This window comes from Linepithema humile, chromosome 7, assembly GCF_040581485.1.
Source record: "Linepithema humile isolate Giens D197 chromosome 7, Lhum_UNIL_v1.0, whole genome shotgun sequence".
In the NCBI taxonomy this organism is placed as follows: Eukaryota; Metazoa; Arthropoda; class Insecta; order Hymenoptera; family Formicidae; genus Linepithema; species Linepithema humile.
The window spans coordinates 8,654,499-8,670,416 of NC_090134.1; the positions used below are offsets into that span (position 1 = coordinate 8,654,499).

General features: G+C 41.3%; 1 protein-coding gene across 7 annotated transcripts in view; it reads right to left on the reverse strand.

The window, feature by feature from the left end:
* The window catches only part of cac (cacophony), a 160,306-nt gene that overhangs the window by 83,092 nt on the left and 61,296 nt on the right, over nt 1-15,918 (reverse strand). The window contains exon 1 of one of the 7 annotated variants that reach the window (XM_067359966.1): nt 1,217-2,517. The exons of 5 other annotated variants lie outside the window; for them this stretch is intronic. The gene's annotated coding sequence lies outside the window, so the exon portion shown is untranslated. Of the gene's footprint in view, nt 1-359; nt 2,518-15,918 lie in introns of those variants that run through there. One more of the 7 variants, XM_067359965.1, reaches the window with a different exon arrangement.

The following is a 15,918-nucleotide window of genomic DNA, read 5'->3' on the forward strand; positions in this document are numbered from 1 at the left end:
AACACCAACGCAGCACCTTTCGCACCCCTTTTTTCTTTTCTCTCCACGCTCCTTCCTTTTCGCCCGGATTATTCTCTCGTATCACGACAACAATTAACGACACTCTCCGAGAGAGAGCGAGAGAGAGAGAGAGAAAGAGAGGAGATCAGAGGAACAGAAGAGGGAGAGATAGAGAGAGAGAAAATGAGTGTGAGTGAATGGAAAAGAGAAAGGACAGAGTAAGCGAGAGAAAGAAAGAGAGAAAGAGAGAGAGAGAGAGAAGAGTGAAGAGAGGGGGGGATCCTCTCTCCCGAGCCCTGAACTCTCTCGGATTCCTCGGAGCGGACACCACAACCACCGGCGACGGCGGCGGCCACTACCTTCCTTTTCTTCTTCCTCGTCTTCCACCTCCTCGTCCGCCGCCTCTCTTCTTCCTCTCCTTTTTCCTCGTCGTCGACGTCGTCTTTCCTCCCTTTCGAGCCTCCCTCCCCTCCTCCTCCCTCCCTGCGACGCACCAGAGCACACTCTCGGCGGCTCCTCTCGCGACGGCGAGAAACGGCTAGCTGCTGCTGCTTCGCCTCCTGCGCCGCGTCCTCGTCCTCTGCCTCCTCCTCCTTCTCTTCCCCGTCCTTCTCCTTCTCTTTCTCCTTCTCTTCCTCTTCCGCCTCCTCCCCGTCCACGTCCTCCTCGGCGGCGGCGGGCGCTCCTCCTCGTCTTCTTCTTCCTCCTCTTCGTCGTCGTCGTCGTCGTCGTCGTCGTCGTCGTCAACCGCCACTGTACCACCGTCGCATAACAAACACCCCGGCGGCCGTCACCGTCCCGACGGCATCAACGCGACGCGACAGTAAGACAGAGACAGAAAGGCAGATAGATAGAGGGAAAGAGATAGACGAAAGGAGAGACAGAGAGGGGAGGAGAGAAAGATAGAGGGAAAGAGAGAGGGATTCGTACGGCGTGAGACCGAGGCCGAGGTACACGCGATTGATTGTGCGAGAGCTAACGAGCCCGACGCTTTTACTCTTTCACGAGCGTGAGAGCCCGCTCGCGCGCCGTGAGAAAACCCGCGTTACTCTCTTTTTACCGCCGAGGCGCGGTACACCCCCGCGGGCGAGGGAGAGTCACCCTCCGCGAGTCAACTCCGCGCGACGAGCCACTCGGCGCCGACGGTACCGCGGGCCCGGGCCCGATCCGCGCGTGAACGCGGAAAACGTGAGTGAATGTGAGCCCGTTTTCGTACCAGCACAGCCACTAAACTACTTCTTCTTCTTCTTCGTCTTCCTTTCGTCCTGCCCGCCTTCCACTGCCTTGCTCCACTTCTCGCTCTCCCGTTCTCTCCTGCCGTGTTCCCGCTCCGTGTTCCTCCCGCTACGTCGTACCACCGCACGATCGTCTTCTACTTCGGCTACCTTCAACGGCACCTTTCCTATAACTACAACCCCTGTCCGCTTCACTCGGCCGGAAGTTCACACACTACCTACGTTCCCCGAGCGTCGGAGCTCGTGGCCACAGCGGGACGGTCGCTCGACTACGCTCCCTCGCTCTTCCACCACCACCCGACCATCGCTCTCGCACACTCTCTCTCTCTCGGCCCTCACCGTCGTCCCCTCACCGCTCCCCTCATCCTCCAGCTGCCTCCAGCATTCCCACCACCGAGTCTCCTCTAACCACCGCTCCCCCCCTTCGCCCCCCGCTCCTCTCGCATCCTTGTCATACCGATACTCTCCGTCCTCCTCGCCGATAACTTCAGCCTTCTTCTGGGTATCGTTGTCTTCCTCGCGACTATCCGATTATCATCGGACTGTCTCCTTTCGTCGCACTGACGTGGTCTCTCCCCGCCTGAAAAAGTCACCTCTCACTCGCGCCAACGAGCTGTCTTCGTCGCGCGCAGCGAGCTTTACTCGTTCTTTCCAAGAACCGCCGTCCCTTTCCCTCCAGTGCTTTTCATCCCGCGGTGTAGTTTCTCTCCTTGTCATCTGGCGGCGCGACGCTGGTTCCTTCTTTGTCTGACCTTCCGACGAATGTCTCTTTCTACTGGATGAACTTGCACTCGCTCGCTCCACCAAGTGAATCCCTCTCCGTCGTGCTTACGTATTAACCCCCATTCGGAGGGCACCAGGACCGAGCTTTCTTAAAGCGACACCCCGGGCTGCCTTTCGCGACGAATAACTCAAATATTCTTATCGTGTACTTCGTAAAGGAAGTGTGTGTAAAATTAATTTCATTTAATTTCCCTCCTCTACAATTGTTATGCAGTGTTTTAATTAACGGTATTGAAATTTCTGAATAATTGTATTATATTTAATATGAAATGAAAACTATACAAGTATATCGCTTGCGCTTGTCAAATAATAATTATCGATAATGCGCACATATTACTTATGTTTTTAAATGACAGTTAATGATGCAGAAATGTCATTTATTTAATTTAAATATTATATAGAGATTTATTTCATAATCTATATGCTAAAATCATTTCTGTAAATATTCATTTTTATTAATACGATACTGGAAAATAATACAAATAATATATTTATTGCGAATATCGCGACTAACACGAGTCGAGTGTTATGATGTCAAGTTGGTCGGTAGTTATAAGCGAGATTAGAGTTTTTGTATGTTTCGCATCTCTTGGACAAGCGGATGAGTGACGCGATATTACGCACCATGTAAACACTTTAGAAGCGATTGTGTACACGAGAGAAACGTTCTTAATACACATCCAACAACGATTACGATGATAGCGAAATTTAATAAGAAATATATACGAGAGTTGAAGAAAATTTTGTAATGATTACTCAATTACTGAATCATAATTTACCAATTTAATGCTGTTTAATTTGCACATGTTAATTTAATTCCAAAAAAGAAAGTATATTAAACGCTATTGTCAATATATATAATTGTATCGCTTGTTATAATTTTTAACGCATGTCGAACACGAATCGTAAATCTCTCTTCGGATTTATTTACATTAAAAACGCGTCAATTTTTTTAGTTTGCAGCTACAAATAATGTAACTGACGTCATAAATAAATATATGTGTTGCATGTTTATTGTTAGTGCTTCAATAGAAACCAACGAATAGATGGAATAAAGCAATAAAGTTCGCATTGTTATTTATGATTTTTCAAATGTCAAAAGAGAAATCTTATTCAACTTTCAACATTATATTTGCTATTTTTCTATCACAAAAATATACTATGCTCATACATTATTAAAAATCGAGTCAGAAATAAGAGAAAAATATATGACAAGCAATAACATTTGCTGAGAAAGCAGAAAAAATTGTTTGCATAAATTGAAATATATTTTCTATGCAATCGTAGTAATAATACGTGAGTTCGCACTGTTGTGTGATGGAATTTTCTTCCGTTTAACCGACTTTTTAAGAGACGCGAGACAGAAAAAAAGATGCTTTGCACGGACGGACGACTAAATTCGTTCGTTTTCAACTGATTTTTTAAATCCCCATTATCCGTCTGCTCTTCGATAAGTTTAACTGGCGGGCTTTTTCGAAGCCCACCCGCAAGCTCCTTCCCTCGCTACGAGCCACCAGGTGTCACCGTTCACGAGTGCAAGCACACCGGCGTGTGCGTGGCAGTCAGCGAACATGCGTGAGCTTTCGCTCTCGTTTGTGTGCGTCGAACCGATACCGCCGGGGGTTGCCGGTGCATGCGCCCTCACGCTTTTCAAGGGTAGGGATGAGCTTTCGGGATGCACTCGCGTATGCGGCGAGCCTCGGGCCCCGATCACAACAGCGAACCGCCCGAGGCATTCGGACGCGCGATTGCTTCGGAGTTTCCGTTATCGGCAAGATCGAGCGATCGTTACAACGATTGAGGACGCCGAGATTCAATGAGGTGGAAGAGCGCCAGGAAAAGGGAATGGTTCAACGATCTCGATACGCGAGGGGCGTTAATTGGCCTTGCCTCGAACGAAACGAGGTAACGGCCTGGGCCGCGCGCGCTGCTAAACGGCTGCGATAAATTCCGGCGTGCAGCACCTCGTTATCTGATGACCGTTTTCTTGACGCCTCGTAGAAAGACGACCGGAAGTTCAGCGCGACGAAATCATTGACGGATCTCGGAGAAATCCACGCGGTCGTAATGCGGCCGTAAAACTTAATTAATCGGAAGTAGAACAAGCCGCATTATAAATTTGTCCTCGTGCCAAATGTAATTTATTAAGAATTAGTCTATTATTGTTGAATTCTATTATAATTATTGAAAGTTTTTAATAGCATATTTAGAAGAAATAACTTATTAAGAATCAATGCTTATCGAATGCGTATTTTTGCATTCGATAAATATTTTGATTAAATTGTTTGATTAAATATATAATTTTTTTTTTTTTTTTTTTTTTTTTTTAGAAAATTAAGAAAATTTCTTAAAATATAAATTGCAAATTGAAATTAGCTTGATTTCAAAATATATAGTTCGAAAGATAATTTTAACGAAGCCTTGTTATCTCATGAATCATGTCAGGTCGGACTTTGAATATCCTTTGGTTGCTCCGTTGCAAATGGGCTTTAGTTACGAATGTGCTTCGCCACTTCCGTCAAAAGTTGCCGGCACAACTCTAGATTATATGTATAGTTACGAGTTCATATTCAGGGCTATTCTGAGATCGACTGTCACGATCAACTTTCCTGCGACAGGTTCTTTGATGAATCTGAAATCGATTCCACCTCTAAACAAAGATTTAATGAGACCATCATTTGTCGCTATAATTTTCAACCCTAAATACAGAATCGTTTCAGTCGCACGTCGATTTGTCTTGTACGAAAGAAACATACAACGTAATCTGGCTATTCTTCAATTTTCTGACATTATTTAGCGCTTTAAACGCGGTATATAAATTACGAAAACAAATTCGACTATCAGAAATGAAAGCGTAATAACACCAACTCGTTGTTATTATAGTCGCCAATCCAGTCGAGGATGCTCTCTGACATAACGGCGTAACAAAACACCGATTGACTTTGTTCTCTTGTGTACGCCGGAGAACCACCGAAACGGATCAGCCGTTGTTTTTCGGAGCGACTCTCCTTCCTCTTCCCTCCCTCACTAAACCCCCGAATAACGAGCACGTAGATATACACAAAAAGAGAGAAGGAGAGAGAAAGCGAGAGAGAGAGAGCTCGCGTCGTCGCGATGGCCGCGCGATTCGACGCGTATAAAGGAATCGGCTTTAAATCTGTGGAGTCCGCGAACGAGGGTGAGCGCGGGGAACGGAAGAAGAAGGGATTGTCAGGGGTGGCAACGACGGCGGCGGCGGCGGCGGTGGCAGCAGAGAGTGCAGGGGCAGCGTTCTGGGTTTCTGGGTTCGTCCCCCGTCCTCTCACCTCCGTCCACCCCCGCAATACCCCGTCTCTTCCTCCCGCCTTGCCTCCCCCGCCGCCTCTCCGACCCCGTACGAAGTTCGGAAAGGCTGCTGTGCGCGGCGCACGAATGTGGAACAGTAGGTCAGCGCACTCCGTGACCCCCGCCTACCGCGGCCTACCCCTCCTCGGTGCATGCACCCTGATGCGATACGTACGAGCCAGCCAACCCAACCGCCGCCGCCGCCGCCGCCGCCGCCACCCTCATCCCCTCGCCCTCCCGCTTCCCCCCCCCCCCTCACCCGCCCTCGCGCCGTCCCTTCATCCGAGCACTCTCGGCACCCTACTTCTTCCTCTCACTACCCTTCCCTCCCGCTGCCCCCATCTGCAACGTCCCGTCGTCTCATCCCGCGACCGATTGCGTTATTGTAAGCGTTCAGTATGAAGGGGCGCGAGTTTACACAATTCAGTTTCGACGATCGTCCGTCGGCTGAACGGCGAAATAAAATTGTACGTGTAACGTCTGTCGTCGGGGGAGATTATTATTCCCGTTAAGCGACGAGGGAAAATAGAGTCAATTCTATTACCGGCGTTAACATAATATTTGCGAGCTCCTATTCATTCAGGCGCGCTCTTGATCATCCTTAGATGAATTGTTGAGAGCGAAAGAAAGACGAAATCTCGCGCAACAGCGCTGCCGGAGAAACGATTATGCGCGTTAAGCAACGAAGTGGGAGTAAGAGCCGGTTCTACCGCGCGTAGCTTTACATTATTCTTCGCGAGGTTTATAGGCTGAAGATTATGCCGGGAGAATCGAAGAGAAATGAATCCTGTATAAAGAATTATCCCCGTTTAACGATAAAAGATATAAGATACATCGCTGTTTTCCTTTACTTGAGCATGAATTATTCAAAGTGATTTGAAAGATGTAATTTGATACGCGAATAATGTATTCTTCCGCTTTAAATTGCCTTTGAATATACCGTATCAAATCTAGCAACCTGAAACCTTATTATTATAATAACAGTATTACAGACTATGGATTTTTATGGAAATGTATATTTTAAAAGAAAACAAATAGAACGGTGGAAGTAAAGAACTTGGCATGTTTTATCTACGTAGGATAAGATGTGTCTTTCGATTCCAGTTCCATTTTTCTATTTATTCCTCTATCGAAACACATATTTGCATAAATCCGCATTTTAATTATAACAAACAAGCAAACTCATCACGCTCCGCGCGCTTGTTTCTTGAGCATTAATCTTAAGATGCATAAGATGGATCCTTGAGACACCCCTGAGGTATTTACCTTTATTCATGATAATACTTCGTCTATATTCTCGATCCAATCTTTTTTCCCCCCTCTTGCTAAAATAACTTGAAGACTAAGCTCGAGCTATCCTCCTGCAGTGCCTCTGATAGAAATTTCTGTTTTCTTATTATTTTATTTTCTACGTATCGAACACGTAACACACGCTAGGCATCAAATCGCTTCCGGCACATCGACGATTCTCGTGAGACTCGTTCGTTTCGTCTTCGGAACCAGAACTGTCGCGTTGATACCGGAGTTACGAGGCGAGGATTCGGCACCCTCGCCACGTACCTCAAGGTTCATTCGCGGAAAATCGATTTGCCGAGCCGCATTCCTCCGAGGAAAATATTGCCTCGCGCCGTTCTTCCTCTCCCCGTTAGTTGCGCACGCTCGTCAGATTTTACGTTCCAGTAAATTCGAGATTATTGTCTGCCTTTCACACACGCGCGCTATTATTTACCGTTGACAACGGATCGCTCACAACCACGAGTGCGCCAACAATTTTCAATTATTGCAAGATGGAACGATATCGTGCGAATAAAAGCGGGAAAGCTTTGCGTGTCGAAAGGAGCGATCGATATCTCTTAGATTCGCGATTATCGATTCAACATCTTTATGAAACTTTCGCAAATTTTAACTTTCAGTCGATACGTTTCATCGCGATAACAGTTAATTTACGAAACGACTCTAACTTGGAGACAGAGATACATCGTTACGCCGCTTTTCATTGCAAATAGCTTTTAGAGTATTGGACAACAGTAAGTCGAGTAAGCTTTTATCAAATAATTGCCGTGATGTGCGCGCGGACCTAGTATGCAAACTTTCACTCGACTTCGCAACGACTTAACGTCGTAGAACGGGTCCATGTCAATATGCCCCCGCATATTACAATCGACGTTGTTTGACACAAATGTTTATTAATTTTTCATGAATGCTGATCAGTCGAACGAGTCAATCTCGATCGGAAACTACGTGAAATCCGATAGGCTAATGTGATTCGATCTCACAAAACAAATGCTGTAAATTATTTGAAAACGATTTTACGAAGCTATATGTATGTGCGTACTTAAAATATTTTTTAATTACGCGATTTGATTATCTTACACGTTTTTATTTCAAAAATATAACAAAAATGCTGATTATCTTCATTGCAATAACCAACGTTGTGTGAAATATATTTATCATTATTTACATTTCAATAGTTTATCTCTATTATTTTTATTTTTACCTAAAATATACTTTTCACTCTTTCAGATAACTTTACTTTCCTTTTGTTTTAATAATTTCGATTTCTTTTTCTCAGTTATCTCTTCCACAAAGTTTTTCTCGAATTTTCTTTCGTTCCATTAACATCCAATTTTTATTACCTTCCTACTTCGCCATTTAAACACAATCCCGAGACTTGATTCCACACAATCTACACATTCGTTTTTCTCGCTCTTCGCTAACGCCAATTTTCCTTCCCTTCGCTGGCATATTTAAACTTCCTTCTTTTACTTTCCCCTTTAAATATTTCCGTTACTTTCAGCTATTTGCATCTCATATCTCAACTCTTATATCTTGTCCGTCCCGTTGCACTTCTCGATGCCCGCATTCTAGTTCATTTCTCTCGTCCGTCTCTTCCCGGTTGTGTTTTGAAATTTTGATTGAATAACAGTCAAACCATATATCTTCCTCTCGTACTTTCTCAATTTCTTGTACTACACATCCGCATCGATTTCCTTCTGTATCGTCCGATAACAGAGGTAACAATACATGATATATTACTGTTACAACGTTATACGAAAACCGATGCATTTCAAACGCGGCTACGTTAAATGGCACGCTATCCAATGCAATAATGTACAACGCGTATTTGCGATGCATTATCATCCGTCTCGATTTCCCTCTGTGATTGAAACTTTTTCGAATTTTATCACCATAATTCCGGATCAGCCTAATGCTCGCGCGATTTCCCGCTTAAGGTCCGTTGAATAATGTATCGACAAGAAGTCTGACGTGGATTCCTGTGTCGGAACACCCGCTATATCCGCGGTTATCAAAGACGGGGATCCACACGAAACTGATCCGGCGACGTGAAACACGCCGGTACACCTGATTTACACGCTTTCGTCGCGGAACGTGACGTCAGCTGGTCGACGACGATCGATGTTATCATTCCGACTGATATCTCTGAGCGGAAAAAAAAGAGAAAGCGCGGGAGACCGCTGCATACATTCGCGCCCATCGATCTGTTTTTCCATTGTGCCGTGAAAAAAGCCCTTCTTATTAATACCCGCGTGCTATTTTTAATTTGATATTATTAACCGCCGTCGTTACCACCCTGCCGTGACGAGCGTTAATACATAAAAAACAAATCGTCGATACGTAAAGCTCGTGCAGTAACAACGAAACTATTCCCCTCGATACTTGTTGTTCGAGTTTCGTTAAAAAAAAAATTCATACAATTTTATTTTATCTCAAATAGGTACTTGTGTAACTCATACATCTTTTCGATGTGTAAATATTTAAATATCTGATGAAATTTTTTGATATATGTACGTTTAAAATTCTTTTTTTATAATTCTAACAAATGTTTATGGAGGAAAATACCGTAACGAAAATATAACTTCGCTGTAACATTGTATCCGGAATTGTTGTTCACGGATATATACGTGCGATTTGAAAGGTAATGAGATTTCAATACAAACACGATTTGAAATTCCAAATTGGATCAAAGAGTTTCCTCTTTTCACTGTAAACTCAGAAACGTAGTTCAGTCACTGATAGTTTAAAATATATGATTTTCAACTTACTATATAACATAATCTTGCAACAAACATTATTTTTTAATAAAACGCAGATTTGGTTTCAGCAAAAAAAAAAAAATAATAATTCTATTTAATTGATTCTGATATAATGTTATAGAAAATATTAAAATAGAAATCTCTATACGTATCATTGATATATGTTTTGTAATGTGTGCATCTTCTGAATTTTCAAATATGTTTTGTATTGTATGACACTATGCAAACAAAATTCTATCTCGAATTCTATCGCGAATGATAGAGATCGTTTAAAACCAACCATGCTTTAAAACCAACGAAAGATAGCATAACAAAGCAACAAAGTTTTGCATTACATACTTCCACCGACTTCATTGTATCTTAAAACGGCAACAAGACTCCTAAGTTGTATTTTCAAACGCAACACCCTTCGGGAGTTTGTGAAGTGCCCTTTGCCCTGTATAAAACAATTTCCATCGTTCTTTTCGGAGCGATTTCCAACCAGACGGACGCAAAGACAAAAACGACGACGACGACGACGACGACGACGACAACGACGGGGAGGGAAAATCGAGGATCGAAAAGCGAATATCACAACGGCGTTGTCACACGAATGCCCCGGCGTTCGACCTGCAGGTGCAGAAAACTTGACCGAGTTTTCGAACCGCACGCGGCGCAGGGCGACCCAGATTTCACCCTCTGCTTTCCCTCCTACACTTCTCCACCCCGCTTTCCCGTTATTCGCATCCCCAGCCTGAAAGCCCCCTGCGCGCGCTCTCTCTCTCTTACTCTCTTTCTCTCTTGCTATCGGAGCCGCTACCCTCCCATAACCTACAAACCCCCATGCAACAGTGCCATTTGCGTGGGGGATGAACCTCCTCTGGGTGACATTTCGGGACCTGCGAGGATACCATTGCGTTCAGTTGATCCGGTCGTAACCGAATAAAATATAAAGTCCCTTATAAAAAGGATTGATGGTTGCTATTGCACGTCCGAAAAAAACCGATATTCGATTATTATAATTTATTTAACAATAAATGTATCTTTCTATATACTTATCTCTCTTTTTGGAAGAAAAATATTAAATATAAATTATTTTCCGTTAATAATAACAAATATTAACGCGCGTCAATTATAATCTATTTAATAAGTATGTTTTTCTCATTTTAGCGGTACGTTAAATATTAAAGATCGAGAAATTGTTTACTAATTTTAAAAGCTTTGAATAATTTAATCGTAAATCATGGAATGATGTAACGATCGTTATATTAATAACTGAAGATTAATACCCAATAATTATAGTAGATGTTTTTATAAACATTTCGTGTTGCTTGGTAGTCAAAATAAATGTGGGAATTCTAAGTAAGCAAGCAACTCGAATTAATAATTAGTGTTTTACATAGGCTAATCCGCGATTAGTGGCACGCGTTAACGAATTAACTCTCGTCACTTGTTATGCTCGTGCTATTGATGTCAGCAAAGCCTTTAACTCGCCCTCAACTCGGCGTCATAAAATGCACTTGGTCTCCTTTACGAGCAGCTGTCACCCGTCCAGCTTCTATCAACCTCGGTGTCGCGCGTCAAGGGTGAATACTACCGGCGCGAATATTGTTGTACGCGAGAGTATCGATAACAAAGTACAAGTTTCTCCACGCGAGAATGCTCGCAGAATATTAATCCTCCTTTTGTGCAATCGCGTTTCTGCTTTGATTTACATTGAAAAACAATACAATATTTATTCATTCCTCAAAATAACGTCAAAATATTATTAATCCCGGCGAAAATTAACATATTTTTAAATAATACAGAACAAAAGAAAAGAATTAAATATATTTAAATATGAAATATCCAAAAAAGCAAAATTCACGTATCGCAAAAAGTTCCTGCAATTCATTATCTGATTTTAGATAAAATAATTTTCATTATTGATGTCTTTAAACATTCCTTTAAATCTACAAATATCCAAAATATCTGCGATGAGAATATCTAAAGATATTATATTTGATCGATCGCAAATATTTCAGCAAAGTTCTCATCTAATTTATAATTATCCAGATATTTATAATTGCCACAAATTCTTTACAGAGACATCTGCAATTTTTAGAAAGCTATCTATGACGACTGATCTCTTCCATTATTTATAGCCAATTCGAAGCGAATTCTTCAGAGATATCGCGCTTATCAAGATACCTGATAGTCACATATATTTTCGTTATCGCGTTATCAGAAGCAAGAATAAACCACGAGGTGCGGTGAGGCGCAAATTGAACGACGCAAATTGATTAATTCGTCGTCGACAAGCATGACGTGCGATGTTTACGGGAGTATCTATTACTAATGGTTGTTTGTCCGGATTTCAAGCTCATGTGTGCAGCAACTCCTCCATAATATACCTCCATAAGGTCATCCCGAATGGCACGGGGACTGAACTTTTCCCTGGGGTATCCCGATGAAACCGGAAATACCGCTTGTTTCCCAAAGGTATCGAATCCAATTATTTCGGGAGAGATGCTATCGCGGGAGAGACGCTATCGCGGCCAGCAAGTACGCGGAATCCATAAAGCATCGCTTCTGCGTGCAACAAATATCCACACATTTGTAGTTTTGTGCGTTTTCTACTCTTCTAAAAAAAACTTTCCAGCAGCTGTCGTGAACAGGATACACATATGTCGAAAGTTTAACTGAAAAATAATACGCGTTCTAGTTAAAAAGATTCACAATGGCGCTGGCAAAAACGCGTGTGTATGAAGAGCTTGTGAAAAATAAATGAAAATAATATCAAAAATATTTTTATGGGAGCGCGACAGGATAAAAGTTACTAGAAAAACGAAAGAGTCGAGTGTACCTACTGCTGTTAAAATGCCGGGTTGACCCATCTCTCTCGGAGAATTATTATTACTTTCAGTCTTCAAAGTAGAAAATTAAATCGCGTTAATTAAATATAATACAAGATAGCTCTGACACATAAATGGAACACTTCAGAACACAAATTCTTTGATCGATTTAGAATCAATTCCCTTAATATCTTTGCAATTAAAGTCTGTCATGAATATTCCATTAGATTAAAATCTATTGAATTAAAATCTATTCTATAAAATTGAGCAAAATATGTAAAATTTTATTATCTATTCACCTCACCGATATTGAATCGTCGATGAGGAACTCGTAGATTACAAGTGACGTTTCGACTTGGCATTATTATTTTAACGCATCCGCCGAATGAAATAAGGCACGGTAAATCTGGCGCACCTTGTATATAATATGATTATCAGCATCGGTATCGCGTGACGTTGCTCTCAGCCAGGAATTATTACTCCAATTATCTTAATTACCGCGGTTCCTGCACTTTTTCGTGTACGAAGGTAAAATCAGACCGCTAACTGGAGATTGAGGACGAAATGAAGAGAAAAAGTGGGGTAGGCGGAAACGATCCTCGTTTTTGCAATCTGTCAGCCTGACTAATGCTGAATCCACGAAAACTTCATGAAAAATAAAAATAAATGGAAAAGAAAAATACCGAATAATATCTCGATATCCAAATATTTTTATTTAATACATGATCGAACCGAGATCTGATAGATTCGAAAAATTTGAAAATAAAAAATTGTAAAATCTTTTTGTCATAAAAATACACGTCATGTATTAATAATATAAAGCAAAGCGTCATCGATTCTGAAAGATAAAATATTTTATGCTTTTGCATTTATGCAATACAATAGTAAATATGTAGAGTAACTTGTGCAGATTTATATAGAGCTTTGTAATCGATAAATAAATACCGTCCGTTCCTGACATCACCGCGAGAATACCATTCAACGATTATTGCATTGTTTATTGTCCGTTAATATTATTTTGTTCTTTTCTGCTCGAGTGAGAGTGAGAGAGAGGGGGAGAAAGAGAGAGAGAGAGAGACAGAGAAGCATTCCCGAGAGAATTGCGCACGGGGAATCGGCCGATCGATTATTTAGAATTACCACGTTCGCAAAGAATATCGCGTTATTACGCCATTACCCTGCCGTTACAAAGAGAATAATAACGTACGCGGCAATTAATGTACCTAGTACCCTACTTACACTCCGCTAAGATAATTAATTAATAAAACGCCTTCGCGTCACCGATGATATCAATCATTGCAGAATTATAATTTCTTGTCATTCGCATGCGTATTAATCAATATAATTATTTATAATTACTATAATCAACAATTACCTCATACATATCACTAGTTGTTTAATTACATATTGTTGTAATCAATCTTGTAATTATTACACAGGATGTCTAATCCATTTTTTAAAGCTGTGATGAACGAGAAAGATTATCAGATTCATCTCGATACATCGTGATTAAAAATTTGATTTGTGACATGTACGTTACTCTCTGATTAATTAAAATTCTGCTTTTTTGCATATGATAACGAGTTTCGGAAAGTACGGTGAGCGATTCCCAATACATTTTCGTTGAGAGAAGAAATATGACTTGCCGGAGGTGACCTAATATCTGAGCCATTGGGCGCGGAAGGGTTAAGGGCCTCATCATTGCGACCGCATTGTCCATTCTGAATCTTCGTCATTCACGCCGTACTTTCATCCTTCTTCGTACTTAGGTCGCATCTCGACGAAACAATAAACGCAACGAGGTGCACTGGGCTCGCAATTAAAGCGGACCATCGCTCCTCGATTGAAAGCAGATCTGAGCATTTACTTATTATATTAAGCGGAGAAGAAAAATAATACACATCACAGAAATGATGAGTTCGCAAAATACGGACCTCCGTTCTATTATCTTTATTCGACGATCATTTTACAAAGGCTGTTCCACTTTGTATACTCGATAAAATTACTTTTTAGCAAACTTATTAACCATCGTCATTTGATAATATTTAATATTACAAGAACTTTTTACTTAAGACGATTTGTTTTGAACAAATTGATAAATAATTTACTACACTGCGTCGGCAATTTAATACATTTTAATCGATAATGAAAAATGTATGTAAAGATATGATCGTAGTTGGAAAGAGTCAGCCGTGACGATATTCCCACGGGGACATTTCAGTTCCGGCGGGACATGAACGCCGAGGAAAGTTGAAGGTAAAGCAAAAAAGACAAAAGGAAACAGGAAGACGACCGGGGTTGGAATACTGGCAGAGGTTGGAAACGGAATGTAGGACGTCGAACTCTTCTCTGCCTACTGCCACCCTCCCCCTCACTGCCTGCCCCTAGTACGACCATCCCTCGTTCCTCGTCCATTCCCGTCCAATCAAACTGCCGACAGGCACGTAGGTGTCGCGGGGGTTAAAGATACCTCCTCGTCGCCACTAGGACGACTTTGGATAATTTTACACCGCATCGTGCGCGCATAGGAGTGCGACTTTTTATACGTTCACACCGCGCCTTTGCCCCTTTAAACCCTTCCGCCGCCAAAGGCGGAGTAATGAGATTACTCTACAGAGCAGAATTAAGGGGACCAGAAACCTTTGAAGAGCGAAAAACTGACGTACGCTCAGAAGTGGTTTGCGAAGACATGAAAGAGATTAGAATGACATTTCTTTATACGCACGCTTGTTAATGCTCTATCAAAACTGTAGAATATAAGAAACTTGGAAAAGAAGTAAAGTTACAAATCAGACATATCTTTATGAAAATAATATAGAATATAATACAAATTTTTCAAAGCTTGGTAGAATATTTTATAATCCTGATATTTAACAGGACTATTCTTTCTTGAAGTTCCAATATTTGTCATTTGAAGTGCCAGGTATATAATGAATTATTGTGTAAATATGTCTGCGAGATATTGCTGTGTAGAAAACTTTTACGCTTTAATCACCGTTGCACCTCAGCGGAGAAGACCGAAAGAACGAAATAAGAACAAAAACCAAAAACGCAGACTTTCTGTTCAAGACTGAAAACAGAAGAATTACAGCGCGGTTGCACACCGTGGTGCAATTAAGTGGATGTACTTAATTCACACATCACGCGCGTCACTTCTATCTAGAAAATTCACGTTGCAAAGTAAATGGAGAACACAAAAAACTTTAGACCCGTTTAAAAAAGTTTTAATATTAAAGTAAAAACAATTTTTATTGACGGTTTTAAAACTTGATGAAAAAAATTTTTTTATGACTAACCTTTCAAATAATAAAACGAGAAGATAATTCTATGTATAAATATTTAATGTGTTGATTGGTTAAAAAACTATAAATTGATCAATTATCCTTCCGCATTTAAAGATATCACTTTCGACAAGTCAATCTTTTTTCTAAGAATATGCGTTGAAAATCACTCATCGTATTTTCAAAACTCATCATATACAAATTAATCAAAATTTTACTGAAATATAAAATAACGTGTGTTGTAAATTACATTATCAGTCGTGAAATATGAAAATAAATATGCTACGGTTTTTATCACAATCTTAAAAAAACGATGAGCACTCAGAAAAGATCACATCATCTTCTTCGCGCGTGTATTCTCGAGTGTATTCGACGTTTATAAGAAAGAGCGGATCTAAAGAGGAACGAAAAAGTAGGTCCCCCTTTG